Source organism: Saccopteryx leptura, chromosome 3, assembly GCF_036850995.1.
Source record: "Saccopteryx leptura isolate mSacLep1 chromosome 3, mSacLep1_pri_phased_curated, whole genome shotgun sequence".
Classification (NCBI taxonomy): Eukaryota; Metazoa; Chordata; class Mammalia; order Chiroptera; family Emballonuridae; genus Saccopteryx; species Saccopteryx leptura.
The window spans coordinates 73,111,585-73,139,192 of NC_089505.1; the positions used below are offsets into that span (position 1 = coordinate 73,111,585).

The following is a 27,608-nucleotide window of genomic DNA, read 5'->3' on the forward strand; positions in this document are numbered from 1 at the left end:
AAAACCTTACAAATGTAAAAAATGTGGTAAAACATTTAATTGGTCTTTAGGTCTTAGTCAGCATCAGATGAGTCATGCTGAAGAGAAGCCTTACAAATGTAAAACGTGTGGCAGAGAATTTAAGTGGCTTTCAAGTCTTACTGAACATGAGAGAATTCACACTGGGGAGAGACCTTATAAGTGTAGAGAATGTGGCAAAGCCTTTTATTGCTCCTCAAAACTTATTATACACCAGCTCACTCATAGTGGAGAGAAACCTTACAGATGTAAGGAGTGTGGGAAAACCTTTTCTTATCATTCATACCTGACTCAACATCAAATTACTCATTCTCAAGAGAAACCTTACAAATGTGGAAAATGTGACAAAACTTTTTATTACCGTTCGAGTCTTACGCAACATGAGAGAAGTCATAGTGAAGAAAAGCCTTACGTGTGTAAAATATGTGGCAGAACCTTTAAATGGCGTTCAGCTTTTACTGACCATGGGAATATTCATTCTGGGAAGAAACCTTACAAATGTAGAGAGTGTGGCAAAGCATTTAAGCAGTCCTCAACATTTATTTTACATCAAAGACTTCACACTGGAGAGAAACCTTATAAATGTAGAGAATGTGGCAAAGCCTTTAATAGCTCCTCAAAACTTATTCAACATCAGGTTATTCATACTGTAGATAAACCTTACAGTTGTAAGGAGTGTGGAAAGGCCTTTTCTTTACATTCAACCCTTAATCAACATCAAATGACTCATTCTGGAGAGAAGCCTTACAAATGTAGAGAATGTGACAAAACATTTTCCTGCCGTTCGAGTCTTACTCACCATGAGAGAAGTCATAGTGAAGAAAAGCCTTACATATGTAAAGCATGTGGCAAAGCGTTTAAATCACATTCATATCTTACTGAACATGAGAGAAGAGTTCATACCGGGGAGAAACCTTACCAATGCAGAGAGTGTGGGAAATGTTTTTATGCACAGAGAGAACTTTCTCATCATCTCAGAGTTCACACTGGAGAGAAGCCTTATGAATGTGGAAAATGTGGCAAAGCCTTTTCAACCTCTTCATATTGTACCGTACACGAGAGAATTCACAGTGGAGAGAGACCTTACAAATGTGGAGAATGTGGCAAAGCCTTTAAAACCTCTTCCCATTGTACTGCGCATGAGAGAATCCACACTGGAGAGAGACCTTACAAATGTGGAGTTTGTGGCAGAGCCTTTCTGCAGAACTCAAAACTTACTAAACATTACAGGATTCATACTGGAGAGAAGCCTTATGAATGTAGTATATGTGCCAAAGCCTTCAGATGTTCTTCAAACCTTACTGAACATCAGAAAACTCATACTGGAAAGAAAGCTTAGAAATGTACAGTTGATGCTACCATGTCTTTATTCTATGTGTGTGAGTTTAAAAACATGAGGTTGAATGTTGCTTCTTTAAATATCTGTGAGTTCTTGTATATTAGGTGGGTTTCACTCAGAGCAACTTTTCCAAGGAAGACTGAGGTCATTGCAAACCAGATTGCGTGAAGAAAATCTAACTGGAGATGCTGTTTGTTGTTGACTTAGAAATTTGTTCTTTGTCACCATGAAAGGCATCTTTGTTATTTTGATTAACATGAGACAGAGGAACATTGTGAATTTAAACGATTTTTCTCAGATGCTCTTTAAGGAAAATATGATAGCGGATTATTAAAAATCCTGAAGTATCATTATAGTAGCCATAGATTGAAGTGATGAATGATGGACATTAATTGATGTGGTTGAAGTAAAGTGATTAGGGGTATCTGAGAAAGTATAGATAAATTATCTCTACATGTATATAATTATTGTACTTTTATGTATTATATGCTTCCTAAATTGTTAGCTTTCATTCTCACAATCAAAGAAACCACAACTTTCAAATCTTTATATCAGAAGAACAGGAACACTTCATTGTTTGTAATGTGTATATTTTCACAAATAGTTGCAAAGAGTGTTTGTCATACTTTATTTAGAGTATGTGTAAACTTAATATTGTTTTCATTAATAAACTTGAATGAATTTCAATATGTTCACATACATTTTATTGAAGGTTGTAGGTAACAATTTACAGGGGGTCCTTGGGTTACGACACAGTTCCATTCCTACAACTCTGATGTAACCCGAATTTTGGTGTAAGTTGAAACACATCCTATCCTAAGTCACTTACCTATCCTAACACAGTTGTAAAATCATAATCTAGAACATAAAAACACAAGGCACAGGAAAAGGACGTAAGTATACTGTACTGTACACTGTAGTGTAGTATCAGAAAGGCCAAAAAATGAGTGTAAAAAAAATTCCTTCCCTTTATTCCTGTGGTTGGCTTGCACACTGGAAGGGGCAGTGCAAGGTGGGAGAGAGTGACCTACTGGGAGGAGGAAGCTGGAGAGGCAGGAGAACCTGCAGAAGGTGCTGGAGATACTGGGTCAGGTGAATCAGGATCGCCTAAGGAACATGCAGGAGACGCTGGAGATGACTCTACCTGGACTACAGGTGTTTCGTCTCGAGAAGCAGCTGATGGAGAGGGTACAGGATCTGAGGCAGGCCTCTCTACCTTCTTAAAGAATTGTTCAGCTGACCTGTGGTGGCGCAGTGGATAAAGCGTCGACCTGGAAATGCTGAGGTCGCCGGTTCAAAACCCTGGGCTTGCCTGGTCAAGGCACATATGGGAGTTGATGCTTCCAGCTCCTCCCCCCCTTCTCTCTCTCTCTCTTCTCTCTCTCTCTCTCTCTCTCTCTCTCTGTCTCTCCCTCTCCTCTCTAAAATGAATAAATAAATATATAATAAAAATATTTTCAAGAATTGTTCCAGGCTAGTCTGGAAGGTTGATGACTTCTCTTCCAAAATCCGCCTGTAGCATTGCAAGGCATCCATAACAGCCAAAATACTGACATCTCAATTATTTTAAATTTTTATGAGAATGAGGGGTGTAAACTTGAAATGTCATATGTCGAGACTGTCATGACCCGAGGAACCCCTATACTGTTCGATAATGCAGAGGAATTTCTTTTTTTCTTTTTCTTTTTTTTTTTTATAGAGACAAAGAGAGAGAGGGATAGACAGACAGGAATGGAGAGAGATGAGAAGCATCAATCCTTAGTTTTTCATTGTGACACCTTAGTTGTACATTGATTGCTTTCTCATATGTGCCTTGACCGCGGGCCTTCAGCAGACCGAGTAACCCCTTGCTTGAGCCAGCAACCTTGGGTCCAAGCTGGTGAGCTTTTTTTTTTTTTGCTCAAGCCAGATGAGCCTGCGCTCAAGCTGGCGACCTCGGGGTCTTGAACCTGGGCCCTCCGCATCCCAGTCCAACACTCTATCCACTGTGCCACCGCCTGGTCAGGCAGGAATTTCTTTTTTATTTTTAATTTTATTTATTTTTTACAGAGACAGAGAGAGAGAGGGATAGACAGGGACAGACAGACAGGAACGGAGAGAGATGAGAAGCATCAATCATTAGTTTTTCATTGCGCGTTGCAACACCTTAGTTGTTCATTGATTGCTTTCTCATATGTGCCTTGACTGTGGGCCTTCAGCAGACTGAGTAACCCCTTGCTCGAACCAGCGACCTTGGGCTCAAGCTGGTAAGCTTTTGCTCAAACCAGATGAGCCCACACTCAAGCTGGCGACCCTGGGGTCTCGAACCTGGGTCCTCTGCATCCCAGTTCGATGCTCTGTCCACTGCGCCACCGCCTGGTCAGGCTCTTTTTTATTTTAATGTTTATTTTATCGATTTTAGAGAGGGAAGGAGAGAGCAAGAGAGAGATGGTAATATCTACCTGTATGTGCCCTGACCAGGGATTAAACCGGCAACCTCTGCACTTTGGGATGATGCTGTAACCAACCGAGCCATTTGGCTTGGGCTGAAATTTTTTTCATTAGGAATCCCTTTCCTTAGTGGCATTAAACAGTAAAAAGGTGAACCGATTTCTCCATGTTTTTGTTTGTTTTTTAGTGAGAAAGACAGAGACAGGTAGGAAAGGAGACAGATAAGAATCAACTCAGTTGTGGCCCTTGAGTTGTTCATTTATTATTGCTTTTTCATACATGCTACAGCTGAGCCAATGACCCCTCACGCAAGCTGTTGACCTTAGGGTTTTAAGCCTGGGTCCTCAGCATCCCAGGTCAGTGCTCTGTCTAGTGTGCCACTGCCTGGTCAGGTTTATAGACTTATTTATATTGCCCTGGTTGGAGGGCTTGGTTGGCTGGAACATCATCCAGAAGCATGGAGGTTGCCAGTTTGGTCCCTGGGATGTATGTATTTGCAAGCAGATTGATGTTCCTGTCTCTCCTTCTCTAAGATGAATTTAAAAAATTAACAATAATAAAAAATGTTATTTGCCTGACCTGTGGTGGTGCAGTGGATAAGGCGTCGACCTGGAAACGCTGAGGTTGCCGGTTCAAAACCGTGGGCTTGCCTGGTCAAGGCACATATGAGAGTTGATGCTTCCTGCTCCTCCCCCCTTCTCTCTCTCTCTCTCTCTCTCCCCCCCCCCCTATAATGAATAAATAAAATCTTTAAAAAAATGTTATTTATTGATTTTTACAGAGAGGAGAGAGAGGGGTAGGGGAGCGAGAAGTATGATGTCATAGCTGCTTCACTTTAGTTGTTCATTGATGGTTTGTGGGTATAAGCCCAGGGCGTTAAACCGATGACCTCAGCGTTCCAGGTCAACTGCTTATCCACTGCGCCACCACAGCTCAGGCAGCCTTCAGCTACTTCTCCATATCTTTGTGTCTGTTTATGGTTTGCTTTGTTTTGTTTATTCTTTTTAGACTTGTTGACCCCTTCCTAAGAAAGTTCTTCTCTAGCTAAACTTTGAGACCCTTATTGGTCTTGTACTCACAGCATTGGATCTAGAGTCAGGATTTTTGCATAAATTGCTCCTTACTTAAGTCTAGATTTTTTTTTAATTTTTAATATTATTTTTATATTAATTTGGGGGATGACATTGGTTAATGAAATTATACAGCTTTGATTTGCACAATTCTACAGTACGTCATTTGTATATTCCATTGCGTGTTTAACACCCCAAATCAAGTTTACTTCGGTCCAGGTTTTTAAAAATTCAACAGTGTTAAATATGTGTTCAATGTGTGTGTTTTGTGGGTTTTTTTTTTTTGGAACAGAGACAGAGAGAGGGACAGACAGACAGGAAAGGGAGAGAGATGAGAAGCATCAGTTCTTCGTTGTGACACCTTATTTGTTCATTGATTGCTTTCTCATATGTACCTTGGGGGGGTGGGCTCCAGCAGATCAAGTGACCCCTTGCTCAAGCCAGTGACCTTGGGCTTACAAGTCAGCGACCTTTGGGCTCAAGCCTGTGACCTCAGGGTCTCGAACCTGGGTTGTCCTTATCCCAAGTCCCACGCTCTATCCACTGCGCCACCACCTAGTCAGGCTCAATGTGTGTTTAAAAACTGTCTTGCCTCCTGACCAGGTGGTGGCGCAGTGGACAGAGCGTTAGACTGGGATGTGGAGGACCCAGGTTTGAGACGCAGGTTCGAGACCCCGAGGTTGCCAGCTTGAGCGTGAGCTCATCTGGTTTGAGCAAGGCTCACCAGCTTGAGCCCAAGGTCGCTGGCTTGAGCAAAGGGTCACTTGGTCTGCTGTAGCCCCCTGGTCAAGGCACATATGAGAAATCAATCAATGAACAACTAAAAAGCTGCAATGAAGAATTCATGTTTCTCATCTCTCTCCCTGACTCTCTCTCCCACAAGAAAAACTGTCTTGCCTGACCAGGTGGTTGAACAGTGGGTAGAACGGCAGCCTGGGTCTGAAAACCCAGGTTCAAAACCCTGAGGTCACTGGCTTGAGCGTGGGCTCACCTGGCTTAAGCATGGTCAGAGTGTGGTATCAGATGTGACCCCATGGTCGCTGACTTGAAGCCCAAGGTCACTGGCTTGAGCAAGGGGTCATTGGCTCAGCCTGAGTCCCCGCCAAGGAACATAAGAGAAAACAATCAAGGAACAACTAAAGTTGGTGCTTCTTGTCTGTCTGTCTCTGTCTCGTTAAAAGAAAAATGAGACCTGCCTGACCTGTGGTGGCGCAGTGGATAAAGCCTCGACTTGGAATTCTGAGGTCGCCGGATCAAAACCCTGGTTTCCCTGGTCAAGGCACATGTGGGAGTTGATGCTTCCTGCTCCTCCCCCCTTTCTCTCTCTCTCTCTCTCTCTCTCTCCCCTCTCTAAAATGAATAAATAAAATCTAAAAAAAAAAATTTTTTTTTTAAAGAAAAAAGTCTTTGTGATAAGAGTTTAATAAAACAGGTCACACTAGTGCCTGTGTTTTTCAAATTTTTGAAGTCTACAATGATTTTGATGTGTTTAATAGAATTTGCATCTGTTTTAAAATGATACTACAGGGAGATATGTCAGAACTTTCCATTGATAATATAGTTTTTTTCTTATGAATATGTTCATTTCAATTTTTCTGTAAGTTTTACAAGCAATAAAACTTCCTCTAGACAAAATGAACTCTTGGCTTTCACCTATAATATGTCATTCTCCAAGGGTTCTGAGTTTCATCAAAGTTCCACCAGCGATGTGTTTATTTGCTTGTAACATGAGTGTCCACGTTGAAATCACTTATATTTCAACATGATTCATTGCAGTATATTTTTTAAATTTTTATTTATTGATTTCAATGAGAGAGGAAGGGAGAGCGAGATAGATAGATAGGAATATTCAGCTGTCCGTGTATGTACCCTGACTGGGGATCGAACCAGCAACCAGCAACCTCTCCACCTGGACCTGATGCCCCAACCAACCAAGCTGTCGGCCAGGGCTAGTTGCAGTATTATATAACTATGTATAATCTCCATAAACTACCTTCCAAGTATTCCCAAAATATTCCCAGACTTGTATTAAAAAGACAAACACCTTTAATCCACTGGTAGCGCACTGGCGGATTAAAGAAAGCATCGGCTTGGAATGCTGTGTTCACTGGTTCAAGTCCCCACGCTTGCCTGATCAAGGCACATATGAGAGTTGATGCTTTCATCTCCTACCCCTTCTCTCTCTTCTCTAAAAATGGGGGGGGGGATGTGTTTACCATGTTCAAGAAACAAATGCATGGGATGATTTGATGAAAAGAGTGAATTAAGCTTTCAGGTACATCAGGGTACCTTGGAGATTAAAACTGAGGATATAGAAGTGTAATCAAGATAAGAAATCTAGTGGCCTGACCTATGTTGGCGCAGTGGATAAAGCGTTGACCTGGAAATGCTGAGGTCGCTGGTTCGAAACCCTGAGCTTGCCTGGTCAAGGCACCTATGGGAGTTGATGCTTCCAGCTCCTACCCCCCTTCTCTCTCTCTCCCTCTCTCTCTCCTTTCTAAAATAAATAAATTTTAAAAAACCAAACAAACAAAAAAAGATAAGAAATCTATCAGAGGCCTGACCTGTGGTGGCACAGTGGATAAAGCATCGACCTGGAACGCTGAGGTTGCCAGTTCGAAACCCTGGGCTTGCCTGGTCAAGGCACATATGGAGTTGATGCTTCCTGCTCCTTCCCCTTCTCTCTCTCACCTTTCTAAAATTAATAAATTTTAAAAGAATCTAAAAAATCTATCATAATGGTTTCTTATTTTTGTATAATTGGAAAGAATTTTTCTTACTGTGAAAAGGAAATTTTGCAATAAACTGGGGACTGTTTTGAACCATTGTTCATCGATAAACATATCACAGTTATACTAATTGAAGAAAACCTGCAACTATAATGAATTTCGGAGAATTTTAGACAATATGAATGTTCACTGAGCATCAGAAATTCATACTGGTAAAGATGTTAAAATATACTGAGTTGGGCAATGAATTTAACTGAGAGTCAAACAGTCATAATCTTGAGTGAATATTCGTCTCAGAGGATTCAAAAATATAACCTGTGTGGCAAAGATCTTATCCAAAATAGAATCGTTGGAGGGTCATCACGATGTGAAGCATGGAAAGAAATATTTCGATTTAGGAATGATGCTGTGGTAAGTAAAACCGATAACAAGGAAAGGCTACAACCAATTAGAGCAAGTGGAGGGGCCCTGTCAGGCCACAGACTTGGCCTGTAGTCAGGGGCCCTGCGGAAGCGCTCCGCGGGGCGCTCCCCCTGCCCGGCTGTCGAGGCAGTGCGCAGGTGCAGCTGCTCACAGACCCTGAAGGGCTTTTTTTTTTTTTTTTTTTTTTTTTTGAGACAAGTGGAGAGAGTGAGACAGGCTCCCGCAGTGCCCCGGAGGGGATGTGCCAGGCCGGTCGGTTGGTCGGTCTTCCCGGTTTAAACCCGCTCCTCCTCGTCCCCGTTCCTGCACGCGGGGAGCCCGAGGGTCGCTGCGGACGCCGAGAGCCCCGCTCCCGAGCCCCCGGCGGTGAGTGCGGAGTCCCGGTGAGAGGCCCCGAGCCTGTCCGCTGCGCTGTCAGGTGGGGGCTCCGCGTCGGTTTCCAGGGAAACTCTGAGGCCGCCGCGGGGCGTGGGACCCCCCTGCCGCGGGGTTTTCTGCTTCGGTCCCGAGGGGCGGCCCCGCCCCCCGGGCCTGGGGACCTGCGGACCCCCTCCTGAGACCCCACCCCATTTAATAAGAGGCCCGGGTCCAGGAACAGCGCACTATCCGTGGGGCGGGGATCGGGCCGAGAACGCGGGGTCCCCAGAAGAGCCCCCGGCCCCGCGCGGGGAGGCTGTGTGGGAGCGGCGACAGCGAAGGGGCCCCGGGGACGCGCAGAGCGGGGCTGGGAGGGGTCAGGGGACGGAGAGAGACACGGGAGGGGAGGAGAGGTCCGTGAGGGGCCATGAAGAGACGGCCACGTGGGGGTGCGGGGAGACGGGACCGCGACGGGGAGAGTGACAGTAACCGGGGAGAGGAGCGCGAGGGGAAGAAAGGGGAGAAACCCCGAGGAGAGGGAGGGGCCCGGAGAGAAGGGCGCAGGGAGGGGGCTGGGGAGCAGAAGTGGGGGCGCAGGACGGGGCACTTCAGAAGGAGGGAGCGGCTCAGAGGAGGAGAGCTGGGGGGCGAGTAGGGACAGAAAGGGGGTTTAGGGGTGAAGGAGCCGGGGGAGAAACAGCTCAGAATCAGCCTGCGGGCGCAGGTGGGACACAGGTGTAGCGGGTAGAGAATGACGCGGACATGCGTGGAGATGGCAGCACTCAGAAAGATCAGGGAGAAAGAGCACGTTCAGGTGAAATAGGTTTCAGGAGTTTCAGGGGAAAGGTGTACGGACAGGAATAGAGAAAAGGGGAGAAAGAGTAGGGGAGGGGGGAGGGAAACACGGGAAAGGACGACGGTGCAGAAAAGCTGGGAAGAGACAGAAACAGATCCACAGACAGAAATACTTCGAAGCAGGAAGGATGGGACCCCGCCCTGCTGAATGGTGAGGCCATGGGATGTGCGTGATTAAGTGGTGATACATGGTCTTGTGGCTTTATAATCTACTTAATAGTTGCTGAATTGTTTCACTTAAAAAGATATGAATGAGAATTACAAATCATCATTTGTGAGGCCTGTGCAGTTTGTGGTCATTTGCTTCCAATTGAAGGCCTTGTTTACTCAGAGGGCTGAGACCTGTCTGTCAGTTATAGGTGTCTTGTCATTTCCTAGGATGGCAAGAGGGATGGGACCTGGTACAAGAAATGACTGAGTCTGTCAGCACGTGATGTTTTTTCTTTCTTTTCAATTTTAAATTGAATGTATTGGGTGACATTGGTTAATAAAATTATGTAAGTTTTAGCTTTTTCAAGGAATATTAAAAGCATTGGGCATTCTTTGTTTCTGTTCAGAGGACCCAAGTTTGAAATTCGGTTCAGAGGATCCAATTTCCTGGCTTGAGCCCAAGGTCACACTGTGTAAGATCTTAGCAGTCAGAACCTAGTATCATGAGTTCATCTAGTGTTCAGCAGCTTTTTCTTTGCTTTTATGTGATTAGTGACGGTGAGCCACCAAGGAGCTGTTCCCCTCAAGTCCCTCTTGTCCGCTCTGAAAACACTGAGGGTTGGCCTGGATTGACCTGAATCTTGATTCTTACAGAACCCGTGTATTCGTTGTGTAATTTGATGCACATATTTTCATAGCTAACATTTTTTCATGTTGTCAGCCTGAAAAACCTGTCTATTATTTTTAGGTTGGCCAGACATGCAGGCTTGTAAAAAGAATTTACAAACAGTGACAAGGCTGAAGCAGAGAAGTCTATTAATTTCCAAGACAGATAGAGCCATTCACCAAGGTGATAGCTCGGGCCTTCAGTCAGGTGGGGGGTTGGCTTTTATTGAGGCTTTTCAGAAACAATGTGGTTATTGCCACTAGACAGCCGACACAGGAGGATGGTTTGTTTTTTTAGTTGTCCAGCTGCAGTAGGTTGTAAAAATTACATCGAATGTTGGCAACTGTCTCACAAGGTGGAGGTCACTTAACTGCTGCGTTCACACTCCTTTGTGTCTCTAAAACAACTCAAAACTAGGTCAGATTAGGTTAGGGATGAGAGATGTACTTTGTGGCTGCCTGTCCTTTCAATCATTTGTTTTGTGAGAGAGAGAGAGAGGGTGAGAGAGAGGAAAGGAAAGAGATAAGCATCAACTAGAATTTGGGTCAGTTTTAGTAGTTCATTAATTGCTTCTCATATGTGCCTTGGGGTGGGGGTGGGGTCTTAAGCTGAGCCAGTGACCTTTGGGCTTAAGCCAGCAATTTTGGGATCACATGGATGATCCCACACTCAAGCTGATGACCTCAGGGTTTTGAACCTAGGACCTCAGCATCCCAGATTGCTGCTGTTTCCACTGTGCCACCAATCATGTTCAATCATATTTTGTTTTTAAAATAATTCCTGTAATTTCCTGGAAAGGAAGAAGGAACTCTGTCCAGGGAGCAGGTCCTTCTAGAAGTTCTATCCCCAAGCCCTCACAGTATCCAGAGGTCTATTGTGTGTTGGGTCTGATCCCTGTCAGCCAGTGCTGCTGAAAACAGCTCTGAGGAAGCCTGACCAGGCGGTGGCACAGTGGACAGTGGATAGAGCGTTGGACAGGGATGCAGAGGACTCAGGTTCGAGACCCCGAGGTCACCAGCTTGAGCGCTGACTCATCTGGTTTGAGCAAAAGCTCACCAGCTTGGACCCAAAGTCGCTGGCTCGAGCAAGGGGTTACTCCGTCTGCTGAAGGCCCGCGGTCAAGGCACATAGGAGAAAGCAATCAATGAACAACTAAGGTCTCACAACGAAAAACTGATAATTGATGCTTCTCATCTCTCGCCATTCTTGTCTGTCTGTCCCTGTCTATCTGACTCTCTCTCTCTGTCCCTGTAAAAGAAAGAAAGAAAACAGCTTTGAGGGAGCAATGCAGGGACCTAGATAAAGATGCCGTATCCTGGGCCCCACTGCAGACCTGCAGAACCACAGCTTAGAGTGGATGGAGCCCTCATCCCCAAGGGACCTGCATGCTTATTAAAGCTAAATTGTTCCCCTCTGGCCTTTTAAGAAAGGACATCACTGGCCTGACCTCTGGTGGTGCAGTGGATAAAGTGTAGACCTGGAATGCCAAGGTTGGCCGGTTCAAGACCTGAGGCTTGCCTGGTCAAGGCACATATGGGAGTTGATGCTTCCTGCTCCAACCCCCTTCTCTCTCTCTCTTTCTCTCTCTCTCCTGTCTAAAAATGAATAAATAAAATCTGTAAAAACATAAATAAATAAATAGTTTAAAAAAAAAAGAAAGGACATCACGTGTACCCTCCCCCACAGAATTGGACAAAAGCTCTGGGTGGAGTATAAAGGGAGGAGTCCTTGGGTTACAACAGTCTTGACATTCGGCATACAATGTTTCGAGTTTACAATGCTCACTCCCATGAAAACTTAAAAAATTGAGATGTGAGTGTTTTGGCTAATGCCGTTAGCGCTCATTTTTACAGACTAAGTAGACGATCTAGTTTGGGTGCGCATGGTGTGGTGGAAGAATCCACAGTCATGCCCTGAGGGAGGGAGGTGGCATCCCCCAGCACGCTGGCCTACGCCATTTTGGACTCTTAAAAGCGCAAGTGTTTGTGTTAGGCTAGGATGTGTTTTGACTTATACCAAAATTCTGGTTACTGTCACTTATAGGAACAAAACTGTTGTAACCTGAGGATGACCTGTGTTGTTGTTTTAATGAGGGTCTCCAGGTGATTCTAAGGTGGGCCCAGGGATTAGCAGGTTCCTGGATGCATGTTTTACTGTTCTTTCTTTCCTTCGTTTTTTTTTCTCTTCTTTTTCTTTCTTTTTTTTCTCTCTTTCTTTCTGTATTCTTTTTTTTTAATTTATGCAAGAGAGGGAGTGAGGGAGAGATGGGTAGAGCTTAGTTGCTTCATTTAGTGATGTACATTGATTGACCTATGGCATGCTGGGTTGGCATTTTATTCACTGAGCTACCTAGAAAGGGCCATGAACAATTTTATTTTGAAGTCACAGAAGTAGAAGTGGGCTCAGGGAACAAGTTTCTGAGGCAAAAGAGGAGCCCTTGGAGATTAGGAGAGAGACAGGCAAAGGTGAGTGGGGAGGCGCAGACATGCTCCAGAGAGGAGAGCGCCCAGGATGCATTAGTGAGAGTGGGGAGCAGGGATGGTCAGGGGAGGTGACAGGGTGCTGTGTTGGGTTTGGGAGTTCAGGAGAGCAGCGCCCGTTCTCATTGCTGTGGGAATGTGTGGACGTCTGAGGGAGGAGACAGGTGAAGACAGGAAAATAATACAGTGTGGTCTCCCTGCAGGAGCCCTGTTGGCTGACTCCAGTGAGGAAGGACAGGAGAGTGTGGCCTTTTCAGCATTTCCAGGTCCTTCTGTCTGTGACTGAGGTGGAAGTGGATAGAGGGGCTGTGTGGACACCTGTGGTGGCACATCTAGAAATGCAGACTTGACTCCTCAACATACTGTCACCTGAGAAGTCAAGCAGGAGCCGGACCAGGACAGAATGGCTGCTTCTCAGGTAAGCGATGTGTCCTGGGCAGAGGCTGTGTTTGCTTTTCCTCCAAACTTCAGTGGGTTTAGGACCCACAACCTTTAGTTCTCTACTTTTGATGTTCTTGCCGATGGAGGATGTTTCCATTTACTTTTCTTTTCCCCTATGATTTTCAAGGTGAGCAGCTTATAAACTTCTCTCCTTTGTCCCAGAGCCTTCTGTGCCTTCTCTCCATCCAGGCTCCCTGAGGGCGTGAACAATTCTCTCCTTTAATTAGTGACTTTCAAATACCAGAAACATCCCCTTTGTGACAGATGAACCTAGAGCAGGGGTCTCAAACTCGCGGCCTGCCGAACAATTTTGTGCGGCCCGCAGACTAATCCACGAAGTTCAAAATATTTTGGATAAAATTAAGTAAGCCTAGGGGCCTACTTGTATTTTTCATTTCTCTAGCATCTTAGCTAGATATTAGCTTAGTTAACAGCAGTTGTGATGCGAACTACAGTTTCTGGTCATTTTGTGACACTGAGTAAACTGCATGTACGATTGTGCTTGTTGTACTGATTTTTTTTTTGTTTTCAACTGCAGTGAGAAAAGTGTTGCGTAACAGTTGCCTTTTGTAGACCTAGTGCGGCCCGCCGAAGGGCTGTGATCTTGCTCTGCGGCCCACATGCTGAGTTGAGTTTGAGACCTCTGACCTAGAGGGCACCGTGTCCACCATCCCTGTGGGGATGGTCAGAGGCTCAGGCATCAGTGAAGAAGGGAGTGTAGGCTTTAGGTTCATGTGGCTGCAGCGTCAGTTCTGTCAGACAGGATTAAGGAAATGCACCTTCTCCGGGTCAGAATAGCTGAGGAAGTTCTGACAGAGAAGAGCAGCTAGAAGAGACGTGCTCACTAGATGCTGAGAAAGACTTGCTATTTAAAAGAACTATTAGAGACCACAACGTGGAGGATACATATAGACTGACATTTGCAGGAAACTGTTTTTGTGATCATTTTCAAATAATGATTTCCTTATTTCTGTATTTTTTCTGGTAATGTCGCAGCAGTGAGGTGTTCTTCCATGTGCCTCAATCACCCGATACTCATTATTCCAGTCCACCTAATCAATTCATATGGCGGAGGTGCTGCTCTCTTTATTATAGAGTTAGTAGTTTCCCTGTATGGTTAACAAGGGTCTAAGTAGGGATTTGGGAGTCATGTGCAAAACCATCCGTGTCATCTGGAAACTCCCCTCGTCTTAGTTTCTTTCTAATTTGAAAATGAGCCTGGCCTGTGATGGCGCAGTGGATAAAGAATTGACCTGGAACACTGAGATCACTGGTTCAAAACCCAGGGTTTGTCCTATCAAGGCACATGTGAGAAGCAACTCTAAGGAGTTGATGTTTCCTGTTCTTTTTTTTTTTTTTTTTTTTTTTTCCATTTTTCTTAAGCTGGAAACAGGGAGAGACAGTCAGACAGACTCCCGCATGCGCCCGACCGGGATCCACCCGGCACGCCCACCAGGGGCGAAGCTCTGCCCACCAGGGGGCGATGCTCTGCCCATCCTGGGCGTCGCCATATTGCGACCAGAGCCACTGTAGCGCCTGAGGCAGAGGCCACAGAGCCATGCCCAGCGCCCGGGCCATCTTTGCTCCAATGGAGCCTTGGCTGCGGGAGGGGAAGAGAGAGACAGAGAGGAAAGCGCAGCGGAGGGGTGGAGAAGCAAATGGGCGCTTCTCCTGTGTGCCCTGGCCGGGAATCAAACCCGGGTCCTCCGCACGCTAGGCCGACGCTCTACCGCTGAGCCAACCGGCCAGGGCCGCATGTTTCCTGTTCTTATACTGCTCACAGAAATTAGGGAGTATTTCTTTTTTTTTTTTTTTTTTAATTTTTTAAAAAATTTTTTATTTGTTCATTTTAGAGAGGAGAGGGAGAGACAGAGAGAGAGAGGAGAGACAGAGAGAGATGAGGGGAGGAGCTGGAAGCATCAACTCCCACATGTGCCTTGACCAGGCAAGCCCAGGGCTTCGAACCGGCAACCTCAGCATTTCCAAGTGGACGCTTTATCCACTGCACCACCACAGGTCAGGCGAGTATTTCAAAATGAATATGAAGCAATAAAAAAAAGAAGCATTTGATTTTTTTTTTTTTTTTTTCAAAAACAGAGAGAGAGTCAGACAGAGGAATAGATAGGGACAGACAGACAGGAACGGAGAGAGATGAAAAGCATCAATCATTAGTTTTTCGTTTTGACACCTTAGTTGTTCATTGATTGCTTTCTCATATGTGCCTTGACCGGGGGCTACAGCAGACCCTTGCTCGAGCCAGCGACCTTGGGTCCAATCTGGTGAGCTTTGCTCAAACCAGATGAGCCCACGCTCAAACTGGCAACCTCGGGGTCTTGAACCTGGGTCCTCCGCATCCCAGTCCGCCGCTCTATCCACTGCACCACCGCCTGGTCAGGCTGATTATTTTTTATTAACAATATCAGAAAAGTAAATGACAAGTCAAAGAAACTTCTTTGATTATGCAAATGAGTTGTAAAGCTAGCTTTTATTTCATTGGTGAAAATGCACTATACAAAAGGCTGACAGTACTGGAGTATCTACAGGTTCTCTGGACCCCTAATTTTAGTGAGCAGTATACTTTTATTTTCTGGAGATCATTGGCTTGACGTGGAAGCTTCAACTACTCAGGCCTTGTTCCTGTAAATATTCATGATATTCCACACTCATGTCATAGACAACGCTCTGCATTATCACTTTTTGGATTTTCTCTTCTTTTAAGACTTTATTCAATTTATTTATTTTTAGACTGGGGAGAGAGAGAGAGAGAGAGAGAAAGAAGAGGGGAGGAGCAGGAAGCATCAACTCCCATATGTGCCTTGACTGGGCAAGTCCGGAGTTTCAAACCCGGAGATCTCAGCATTCCAGGTCAATGCTTTATCCACTGCGCCACCACAGGTCAGGCCTGGGATTTTCAGTTATGTTAAAAATCATATTATTTTTTAAAAATTATCTTATTAATATATGTTTAATTCAGTTAAATTTCTAAGATATAGCTCTTCATTCCACTAATGATACACAAAAGATTCAAATAAATGAAAGAGTAAGAAACAATAGTTCTTGCCTGACCAGGCGGTTGCGCAGTGGATAGAGCGTTGGACTGGGATGTGGAGGACCCAGGTTCGAGACCCCGAGGTCGCCAGCTTGAGCGCAGGCCCATCTGGTCTGAGCAAAAGCTCACCAGCTTGAACCCAAGGTTGCTGGCTTGAGCAAGGGGTTACTCGGACTGCTGAAGGCCCCCGGTCAAGGCACATATGAGAAAGCAAACAATGAACAACTAAGGTGTTGCAACGCGCAATGAAAAACTAATGATTAATGCTTCTCATCTCTTCATTCCTGTCTGTCTGTCCCTGTCTATCCCTCTCTCTGACTCTCTCTCTGTCTCTGTAAAAAAAAATAAAAATTAATAATAATAATAAAAAGAAACAATAGTTCTTACTTTCCTTCCATCATTATTGTTGTTTCTCTTCCTATGGAGTGTATAAAACACAGATGGTATCATCCACATATAGTTGCCCAAATAAGGTTTACATCTACAAATAAGATTAACAGAATTGCAAAATAGTTTTGATTTCATTGACCTGAAACTTTTTATTTTTTCACTTTTAATAGTACATGGTTCAAATGTGTATGTTTTTTTTTATTTATTTATTCATTTTAGAGAGGAGAGGGAGAGACAGAGAGGAGAGACAGAGAGAGAGAAGGCGGGGAGGAGCTGGAAGCATCAACTCCCATATGTGCCTTGACCAGGCAAGCCCAGGGTTTCGAACCGGCGACCTCAGCATTTCCAGGTCGACACTTTATCCACTGCGCCACCACAGGTCAGGCCAAATGTGTATGTTTTTGAGTAAATAAAATGTTAATGTAATTTGAGCTAGCTATTTTTTCTTCTTAAAATGTTTTTATTATTCTGTTACAGAAACTGCTATAAGTGTTCATGGAGTTCCTTTATGTATATTGGCTTGGGTTTTGTTTTTTGAAAAATTATAGGCCCTGGCCTGACCTGTGGTGGCGCAGTGGGTAAAGCATCGACCTGAAATGCTGAGGTCACCAGTTTGAAACCCCGGGCTGCCCGGTCAAGGCACATATGGGTTTATGCTGCCTGCTCCCCCCCATCTCTCTCTCTCTCTCTCTCTTCCTCTCTCTCTCCCCCTCTCCTTAAAAAAAAAAAAAGAAAAAGAAAAATTATAGGCCCTGGATGGTTGGCTCAGTGGTTGAGCATTGGCCTGGTGTGTGGAATTCCTGGGTTTGATTTCTAGTCAGGACACACAGAAGAAGTGACCATCAGCTTCCTCACCCCACTCTCTCCCTCTTCTCTCTCCCTGTCTCTCTTCTCTTCTCACAGCCATGGCTGGAAAGGAAGTTCAGGTGCTAAAATAGCTCAGTTGCTGAGCAACAGAGGACCGCCCCAGATGGGTAGAGCATGGCCCCATAGAGGGCTTGCTGGGTGAGTCCTGGTCCGGGGCACATGCAGGAGTCTGGCTCTCTATCTCTCCTCCTTCTACTTAATTTAAAAAAAAAGAGAAAAGACCCTACAGAGTTTAGATCAGTGATTTCATCTAGCAAAATGCACCTCCTCAAATGTGAAAATAGAATTTTCTGTTTAACTTCAAAATGTTCTTTTTGTTAGTTTGTTTGTATGAACTAACTAATGTATAATCTGTATTCCATAATTCCTCTTTGATATAATAGTTTAATATATCTGGTACCTCATAGAGTTCATTCTTTTTTTATTTTTATTGATTGATTTTTAGAGAGAGGAGGGGGAATGAAGCAGGAATCATCAACTCGTAGTAGTTGCTTCTCATATGTGCCTTGACTGGGCAAGCCCAGGGTTTTGAACTGGTGACCTCAGCATTCCAAACTGATGCTTATCCACTGCGCCACCACAGGTCAGGCTAGTTCTTTAAAAAGTATTGTCATAGGCGACCCTAGAGTATTTCCCGGCATGTAGTAAAGTGTCCACTGTTACCTGCTTTGGTCATCACTGTCATTCTGTAATCTCTCCTGTCCAGTCCAGAGCTGCCTGGGACTGTCCTGTGTGTTTCACTTTCTCATTAGGTCTTTGTCATAATTGTGCTTTGGGATTCGCAAGTGCTGATACAACATACTGGAATGTTCTCCTTTACTAAGAAGTGGGTTACAGAATCGTTAGGTCCTTCATATGTATGAAAATGACTTTTTTTTCAATTGAAGTTTACTTCAGGCAAAAGCATTGATTAGGGCCCTGGCCGGTTGGCTCAGCGGTAGAGCATCGGCCTGGCATGCAGGGGACCCAGGTTCAATTCCTGGCCAGGGCACATAGGAGAAGCGCCCATTTGCTTCTCCACCCCCCCCCCCTTCCTCTCTGTCTCTCTCTTGCCCTCCTGCAGCCAAGGCTCCATTGGAGCAAAGATGGCCCGGGCGCTGGGGATGGCTCCTTGGCCTCTGCCCCAGGCGCTAGAGTGGCTCTGGTCTCGGCAGAGTGACGCCCTGGTGGGCAGAGCATCACCCCCTGGTGGGCAGAGCATCGCCCCTGGTGGGAGTGCCGGGTGGATCCCGGTTGGGGGTCGGGTGCATGCGGGAGTCTGGCTGATTGTCTCTCCCCGTTTCCAGCTTCAGAAAAATACAAAAAAATATATATATATATTGATTAGGGTGTTCATTTGCTTTCTCAGCGTGGTCCTTAATTGTGGTGTACTTAATCTGAAATGTTTATTTTATTTTATTTTTTTTTTAACTTTTTTTTTTTTTTTACAGAGGCAGAGATAGACAGGGACAGACAGACAGGAACGGAGAGAGATGAGAAGCATCAATCATCAGTTTCTCGTTGCGCATTGCGACTTCTTAGTTGTTCATTGATTGCTTTCTCACATGTGCCTTGACCGTGGGCCTTCAGCAGACCGAGTAACCCCCTGCTGGAGCCAGCGACCTTGGGTCCAAGCTGGTGAGCTCTTTGCTCAAGCCAGATGAGCCCGCGCTCAAGCTGGCGACCTCGGGGTCTTGAACCTGGGTCCTTCCGCATCCCAGTCCGACGCTCTATCCACTGCGCCACCACCTGGTCAGGGTGAAATGTTTATTTTTTATTTAGTAATTTCTTCTAGCAAGAGAGAGAGACAGGGACAGACAGGAAGGGAGAGAGATGAGAAGCATCAATTCTTTGTTGCCACTCCTTAGTTGTTCAATGACTGCTTTCTCATATGTGCCTTGACTGGGAGCTACAGCAGAGAGAGTGACCCCTTGCTCAAGCCAGCGACCTTGGGCTTCAAGCCAGCGACCATGGGGTCATGTCTATGATCCCATGCTCAAGTCAGCAACCCCTTGTTCAAGCTGGTGAGCCTGTGGTCAAGCCACATGAGCCCATGCTCAAGCTGGCGACCTTAGGGTTTTGAACCTGAGTCTTCTGAGTCCTAGTTTACCATGCTGCCTGGTCAGGCTCTTTTCTTTTTTCTTAAAGAGACAGCAACATTGATCTGTTTCTGTATGTGCCATGACCAGGAATTGAACTGGCAACCTTTGTGTATGGGGACAACACTTTAACCAACCCAGTTATTAGGCAGAGCATTATTTTTTTCCCCCCTGAATTGAGAAGGGGGGGGCAAACAGACAGACTCCTGCATGTGCCCTACCAGGACCCACCTGGAATGCCCATTGGGGGTGATGCTCTGCCCCTCTGGACCTTTGCTCTGCTTCAACCAGAGCCATTCTAGTGCCTGAGACAGAGACCATGGAGCCATCCTCAGCACCTGGGCCAACTTTGCTCCCATGGAGCCTTGGCTGTGGGAAGGGAAGAGAGAGATAGATAGAAAGGAGAGTGGAGAAGCAGATGGGCACTTCTTCTGTCTGTCTTTTTTTTTTTTTTTTTTCTGAAGCTGGAAATGGGGAGAGACAGACAGACTCCCACATGCGCCCGGCCAGGATCCACCCGCCACGCCCACCAGGGGGCAATGCTCTGCCCCTCCGGGGCGTCGCTCTGTCGCGACCAGAGCCACTCTAGCGCCTGGGGCAGAGGCCAAGGAGCCATCCCCAGCGCCCGGGCCATCCTTGCTCCAATGGAGCCTTGGCTGCGGGAGGGGAAGAGAGAGACAGAGAGGAAGGGGGGGTGGAGAAGCAAATGGGTGCTTCTCCTGTGTGCCCTGGCCAGGAATTGAACCCGGGTCCCCCACATGCCAGGCCGACGCTCTACCGCTGAGCCAACCGGCCAGGGCCAACCTAGCTATTTTTAACACCTGAAGTAGAGGCTCCACAAAGCCGTCAGCACTAAGGGCTGATGCACTCAAACCAATTGAGCCATGGCTGTGGGAGAGGCAAAGGTGGGGAAGGGATGGAGAAACAGATGCTCACTTTTCCTGTGTGCCCTGACCAGGAATCAAACCCAGGACATACACATACTGGGCCGATGCTCTACCACTGAGCAAACAGGCCAGTGCAAAAATATTTTAAAAGTTTTTACTTTTCAATTTTAGAGAGAGGAGAGAGAGAAAGGGGGGAGGAGTATGAGGCATGTATCTAAAATATATGTATACACACACACACACATATTGTTGTAAAGTACCCGTACCTCAATTCTATGGGTTTACATAGAGACACCAAGTCCAGATGAATTTTGAAGAGCTTTATTAAATGAGGAGATTTGTTAAATATGCCGGCCGCATATAGCTTACATGGGGCATTCTGGAAGCCTAAGTCATGTGCTCCAAAAATATTTCAGGGGCTGTTTACATACCCTTGATCACACACCGGTGAGGGAGAGCATGACATCAGGGCACAAGCTTACATTTGTTTAGGGGTGTGAAGCTAGTAGGCACGGCCACCATCACAGCAGCCCGGCCCATGCAGGTTCACATTGGATTCGGACAGTCGGTAAAGAAACAACGGAGCCAAAAACTGGTGGGCCATCATCTTTAATCCTAGCTTGCACCCGCCCGGCGGGCAAGTAAAAACACACACTGCGCTCCAAAACCCACTCATTCAGTGCTCACAAAGCTAGTGACTTTTCCGAGTTTCCTAGAATCAAAGGTTTCTAGCTCACCAGACTTATTCACCTCTGTTCCCCATCTCCTTCCTTCTCTCTGCACAAACTCTGCACAAATTGGCTTCTCACTCAGCACTCCACCATCTTGGCTGCTTCTCCTGGCCTCTTCCACGTGGCCTTTCTCTGCTCTCTAATGCTAATCTCAGGAACCAAGAGAGCAAGCTCCCGTTCTGTCCCCATTTTATAGTGTAGAAATCAAAACCTTTAATCCAATATACAAAATAGGGAAGTCTCTAATACAAAGTCACTTATCTGAAGCATGATGGGATTGCACCACCCCACATCAAAAAGGGTGGGAAAGCCTGACCTGTGGTGGTGCAGTGGGATAAAGCGTCGACCTGGAACATTGAGGTTGCTGGTTCGAAGCCCTGGGCTTGCCTGGTCAAGGCACGTATGGGAGTTGATGCTTCCTGCTCCTCCCCTTTCTCTCTCTCTCTCCCCCCTCTCTCTGGAAATCAATAAATAAAATATTAAAAAAAACAAAAAAAAAAAAGGGTGGGAAAGGCTTAGTCCTAAAACCAAGCCCAGGCTACAGGGATCCTGCCTGCCCACAGCCCGCCCCCAATACATACTAATATCACCTGGGTGACAGGCTTCCATGTGGGCAGTACCATCTTTAACAAAGTGAGCATAATATATTTTATCTGCCCAACAAAGGGATACACAGAAACATTAAAACTTTTTTTTTTTAATTTTTTTTTTTTTTTTTTTCAGAGGCAGAGATAGACAGGGACAGACAGAAAGGAACGGAGAGAGATGAGAAGAATCAATCATTAATTTCTCGTTGCACGTTGCGACTTCTTAGTTGTTCATTGATTGCTTTCTCATATGTGCCTTGACCATGGGCCTTCAGCAGACCGAGTAACCCCTTGCTGGAGCCAGCGACCTTGGGTCCAAGCCTGTGAGCTTTTTGCTCAAACCAGATGAGCCCGCGCTCAAGCTGGCGACCTTGGGGTCTCGAACCTGGATCCTTCTGCATCCCAGTCCGACACTCTATCTACTGCGCCACCGCCTGGTCAGGCGAAACATTAAAACTTTTAAGGTAACACAATCAAAGATGTTTACAAATCTTTCAGGGTTCATCTTCCCTCACTAGCCTAGAGGTATTTTACTCTCAGGATTCCAGGGAGGGGGAGGAACTACAGTGAATGCTAGGTGGTATGTAAATTCTGCCTCCTAATGAAAGAGAAGTTTCTTGGTTAGCCTTTATTTTAGATTTAAAACTAAATGACCCATTGTTCTTGCAAGCCAGAAACTTCTACATTCTTCTCCCTCCCCTCCCCAGAGGAAGGATGGGACAGGAAAGCCTGACCTTTCCTTCTAGATTATCAATATTAATTTTTCAGCTTTCTGGTACCTTACAACAATATATATATAAAATGATATAATGAATCAGTGTATTTATTGTGGTGAAACATGAAACATCAGTAAATATATGTCTTAGAGAAATCTTAAAAATATAATGTTGTGTTCCTGACCTGTGGTGGGCATACAGGAACTGTTTTCTCTCTCCTGTTGAAAAGACTTTCTTTATTGATTTTACAGAGTGGAGGGGGCAGCGAGAAGCATCAACCCTTAGAGGCTTCACCCTAGTTGCTCATTGATTGCTTGTAATATGTGCCTTGACCAGACAAGCCCAGGGTTTTGAACAGCAACCTCAGCATTCCTCAAGGCTTCATCCACTGCACCACCACAGGTCAGTCTTTCCTCTCCCATTAAAATAGATCAATAAATTTTATTTTTTTTATTTTTTTTGTATTTTTCTGAAGTTGGAAACGGGGAGGCAGTCAGACAGACTCTCGCATGCGCCCGACTGGGATCCACCAGGCACGCCCACCAGGGGGCGATGCTCTGCCCATATCTGGGGCGTTGCTCTGTTGCAACCAGAGCCATTCTAGCACCTGAGGCAGAGGCCATGGAGCCATCCTCAATGCCCAGTCCAACTTTGCTCCAATGGAGCCTTGGCTGTGGGAGGGGGATAGAGAGATAGAGAGGAAGGAGAGGGGGATGGATGGAGGAGCAGATGGGCGCTTCTCCTGTGTGCCCTGGCCAGGAATCGAACCCGGGACTCCCGCACGCTCTACCTCTGAGCCGACTGGCCAGGGCAGATCAATAAATTTTTTAAAATGTATGTGGCAAAGATCTTATCCAAATTGAATCCTTGGCAGGCTTATCATAAATTTATTTTTGGAAAAACAATCTGTTGGAATCCATGGGAGTCCGAAAGACCAGAGTAACAGGCTTTATTGAAAGGAAGAAAGGAACCCTGCCGGGCACTTCTCCTGGGGAGAAGAGTGCTGGTTACAGACTAGGGGAGAGTTATATAGTGTTTGGGAGAGCCTGAGGGGATACTGAGGCAAAAGTCCTGGTATGTCCAGAATGCTCCTCCTTGGGGGGCTTGCCAGCTTCTTGGAATTCCTCTTTTCAGGGGCGATAGTCCAGTAAGGGTGAGGTCTGACAGATAAGGGGAACATCAAGAGGGCAGTTTGGAATTCACGTATCTATCACAATCTTTTTCTTTCTTTTTTTTTTTTTTTAATTAAATGAGAGGCAGAGACAGACTCCAGCATGCTCTGCCTGTCTTGGCTGCTGCTCTGTTGCTTGGCAACTGAACTATTTTAGCGCCTGAGGGGAGGCCATGGAGCCAGCCTCAGGGCAGGAGGCCAACTTGGTTCCAAGCATTCCAGCCCTGGCTGGGGGAGGGGGAAAGTGGGAGAAGGGGAAGGGTGGAGAAGCAGATGGTAGCTTCTCCTGTGCGCCCCGACCGAAATCAAACCGGGTACTTCCACATGCCCAGTGGTTGCTCTATCGCTGCGCCAACCCTGCAGGGCCGGAAAAAAAATCTTTCATATTTTAAGAATAATACTGTGGTAAGTGAAATCAACGAATAAAGAAAAGCTACAACCTATTAAGAGCAGGTTGAGGGGAGCCCTGGCCCCGCCCCTGTAGTCGCCCCTCTCCATTCCGCTGTGGGAAAAGGCCCGCGTACTGCACCCCACGCCTTGCAGAAGCGCTCAGTGGGCGATCCCCCCCACCCCCCCTCAATGCGCAGGCGCACAGCTGCTTACATTCCGGACGGGGGCGGGGGCGGGGGCGGGGGCGGGGGGGGGGGGGGGAGGGAATCCGGAGGCCAGAACGGTGAGTGCGGAGTCCCGGTGAGAGGCCCGCTCCTGCCCCCTTCGCTGCCGGGCAGGGGCTCCGCCTCGGTTTCCAGGGAAACTGCCGTGGGGTTTCCAGCCTCGGTCCCGCCCCCCGCCCCTGCCTGGGGACCTGCGGACCCCCTCCTGAGACCCCACCCCATTTAATAAGAGGCCCGGGTCCAGGAAGAGCACACTCACCATGGGGCAGAGCCCCCGGCTGTGTGGGAGCGGCGACAGCGAAGGGGCCCCGGGGACGTGCAGAGCGGGGCTGGGAGGGGTCAGGGGACGGAGAGAGACACGGGAGGGGAGGAGAGGTCAGTGAGGGGCCAGGAAGAGACGGCATCCTGGGGGTGCAGGGGACAGGACCGGACGGGAGAGTGACAGTAACCGGGGAGAGGAGCTCGAGGGGAAGAAAGGGGAGAAACCCCGAGGAGAGGGAGGGGCCCGGAGAGAAGGGCGCAGGGAGGGGGCTGGGGAGCAGAAGTGGGGGCGCAGGACGGGGCACTTCAGAAGGAGGGAGTGGCTCAGAGGAGGAGAGGGGGGGGCGAGTAGGGCCTTCAGGGATGAGGGAGCCGAGGGAGAAACAGCTCTGTGTCAGCCTGCGGGGGGCAGGGGGACAAGGATAAACGGGCAACAGGAGACATTGGCGTGGGGGGTGGCTAATGACGCGCACATGCGTGGAGATGGGAGCACTCAGATCAGGGAGAAAGCACGTTTAGGTGAAACAAGTTTCAGGAATTTCTCGGAACAAGTGTAGGGACAGGAATAGAGAAAGGGGAGAAAGAGCAGCGGAGGGAAGGAAAACACAGGAAAAGACGATGCTGCAGAGAAGCAGGGAAGAGACAAACAGATCCACATACACAAGTACTTGGAAGCAGGAAGAAGAGGAACCCGGCTCCGCTGAACGGTGAGCTGACGCGAACTGCATGATTAAGTTGTGATACATGGTCTTGTGGTTTTATAATCTATTTAATAGTTGCTGAATTGTTTTACTTAAAAAGATAAGAATTATAAATCGTCAGTTATAAGGCTTGTGCATCTTGTGATCATTTGTTTCCATTTGAAGCCCTTGTTTATTCAGAGGGGCGAGACTTGTCTGTCAGTCATCGGTGTCATTTCCTGGGATAGCAACAGGGAGGAGACTTGGGACAAAAAGTGACTGAACATGTGATGCTTTTGCTTTTCTTTTTAATTTTAAATTGAATGTACTGGAGTGACATTGGTTAGTAAAATAATGTAAGTTTTAGCTTTTTCAAGGAACATTAAAAGCATTGGGTCTTCTGTTTCTGTTCACCGCATTTCCTTTTTTCATTCTACATCTCATGTGTAATTCATTTTATTTATTTATTTATTTCCCCAAAACAAGTATTTGAGGTAGGAAAACAGGACTGCCCAGCTCATGGCAGCCCCGACAATGATCCTCAAAGGCTGATCTTGGCCTCCAGCCCTGGCTGAGGAGAAAAGAAACCCCTGCAGCCCCATGGAAGAGAGGCCCTGTGTAATTCATTTTTTTAAAATCTTTTTGAGATAACTCTTAGTCTTTTGAATATTTGCTGTTTTGTAAATAGACATGAATTTCTGAAATAAGTATTGGTGATATCTTATAATGAACTCTTTTTTTAATTATTTTTTAAAAAATTTTTATTCATTTTTAGAGAGGAGAGAGAGACAGAGAGAAGAGAGAGACAGAGAGAAGGGGGAAGAGCTGGAAGCATCAACTCCCATATGTGCCTTGACCAGGCAAGCCCAGGGTTTCGAACCGGCGACCTCAGCATTCCAGGTCGCTTTATCCACTGCGCCACCACAGGTCAGGCCTTATAATGAACTCTTAACATTCTTTTCTAAATATGAGGTATTCTCAACTTTTTAAGACTGACCATAGAATCATTACATTAAAAACGATTCCAAATTGTTTTTTCAAAAAAATATTGTCTAGTTTAAATTCTTACCCCTGCATTCTTTTACTGTCATATGTTGAAACATCCACTGTAACATACTAAACAGTGTTAGGCTATTTCTGTGTACATTTGGCAAGGATGACTGTGATCTTAAAAGTCAGAACTTAGCCTGACCTGTCGTGGCGCAGTGGATAAAGCATCGACCTGGAAATGCTGAGGTCGCAGGTTCGAAACCCTGGGCTTGCCTGGTCAAGGCACATATGGGAGTTGATGCTTCCAGCTCCTCCCCCCTTCTCTCTCTCTGTCTCTCCTCTCTCTCCCTGTGTCTCTCCCTCTCCTCTCTAAAATAAATAAATAAATAAATAAAATTTAAAAAAAAAAAAAAAAAAAAAAAAAAAAAAGTCAGAACTTAGCCTGACCAGGCGGTCGTGCAGTGGATAGAGCGTCTGACTGGGACATGGAAGACCCAGGTTCGAGGTCGTGGGCTTGAGCATGGGCTCACCAGCTTGAGCGCAGGGTCACTGGCTTGAGTGTGGGATCATAGACATGACCCCATGGTTTCTGGCTCGAGCCCAGAGGTTGCTGGCTTTAAGTCCAAGATTTCTGATGAGAAAGCATTCAATGAATGACTAAGCAGCAGTAATGAACAATTGTTTCTCATCTCTCTCCCTTCCTGTCTGTCTGTCCCTCTCTCTGTCCAAAAAAAAAGGTCAGAACTTATTGTAATGAGATTTTCTAATGTCCAGCAGCTGTTTCTTTTATATGATTTGTTCAATTAGTGACTGTTAACCCCAATGAGCTGTTCCCCTCAAGTCCCTTTTGTCCACTCTCAAAATATTGAAGGACAGCCTATATTGACCTGAAACTTGGTTCTTACAGAGCCTTATGTATTCATTGTGTAATTTGATGCATATTTTCATAGCTAACATTTTTCCATGTTTTCAGCCTCTATATACCAGTGTTTACCATATAAAAAATAATTTCTGGAAGTTCCTGGAAAAGAAGAAGGAATTGTGCCCAGAGAGCAGGCCCTTCTAGAAGTTCTATCCCCAGCTTCTCTAAGTACCCAGAGATCTGAGGGTGCTGCTGAAAACAGCTCTGAGGGAGCAATGCAGGCACCGCAGGGACGGAGATAAAGATGCCGTATCCTGGGCCCCCCTGCAGACCTGCAGAACCACAGCTTAGAGTGGAGCCCTCGTCCCCAAGGGATCTGCATGCTTATTAAAGGTAAATTGTTCACCACCTGATTCCTGTTAGATCAGTGAGGGGTTTAAAGAGAGAACATAACCTGGGCCTGCCTCCAGAGAGTTGGATAACTGCTCTGAGTGGAGTATAGTGTTGTTTTAATGAGCTGCTTCAGGTGTTTCTAGGTGAGCCCTGGGGATTACCAATAGGGATCTTGGATGCATTTGTTTTGCATTGTTGCCTTTTTTTTTTCTTGACTTGAGAGAGGGAATTTAGTTGTACCATTTAGTTGTGTACTCATTGACTGACCTATGGTGCTCTGTGTTCACATTTTAACCATCTAGCCACCTGACCAGGGCCATGAAAGAAATTTTATTTTAGAAGTCACAGAGGTAGAGGAAGTGGGCTCAGGGAA

The 27,608-nt window shown here is 46.1% G+C and overlaps 3 long non-coding RNA genes and 1 other non-coding gene across 5 annotated transcripts; 3 read left to right on the plus strand and 1 right to left on the minus strand.

Moving 5' to 3' along the window:
* Positions 1-8,225: 8,225 nt before the first annotated feature.
* LOC136399306 (uncharacterized) lies at positions 8,226-16,750 on the plus strand. 2 transcript variants are annotated; one of them, XR_010750134.1, is made up of 3 exons: positions 8,226-8,375; positions 12,722-12,936; positions 16,618-16,750. It is a non-coding gene; the product is annotated as an uncharacterized lncRNA (long non-coding RNA). The 2 variants fall into 2 exon arrangements; XR_010750135.1 differs by lacking the exon at positions 8,226-8,375 and adding an exon at positions 9,308-9,372.
* Positions 16,751-21,714: 4,964 nt separating this feature from the next.
* Positions 21,715-22,717, plus strand: LOC136399308 (uncharacterized). The gene is made up of 2 exons (XR_010750137.1): positions 21,715-22,012; positions 22,516-22,717. It is a non-coding gene; the product is annotated as an uncharacterized lncRNA (long non-coding RNA).
* A 1,962-nt stretch (positions 22,718-24,679) lies between these two features.
* LOC136399303 (uncharacterized) lies at positions 24,680-27,086 on the plus strand. Its single transcript, XR_010750131.1, has 3 exons — positions 24,680-25,017; positions 25,770-25,917; positions 26,954-27,086. It is a non-coding gene; the product is annotated as an uncharacterized lncRNA (long non-coding RNA).
* LOC136401663 (small Cajal body-specific RNA 20) lies at positions 25,474-25,604 on the minus strand. The gene has a single exon (XR_010750677.1). It is a non-coding gene; the product is annotated as a small Cajal body-specific RNA 20 (non-coding RNA).
* Positions 27,087-27,608: the final 522 nt, after the last annotated feature.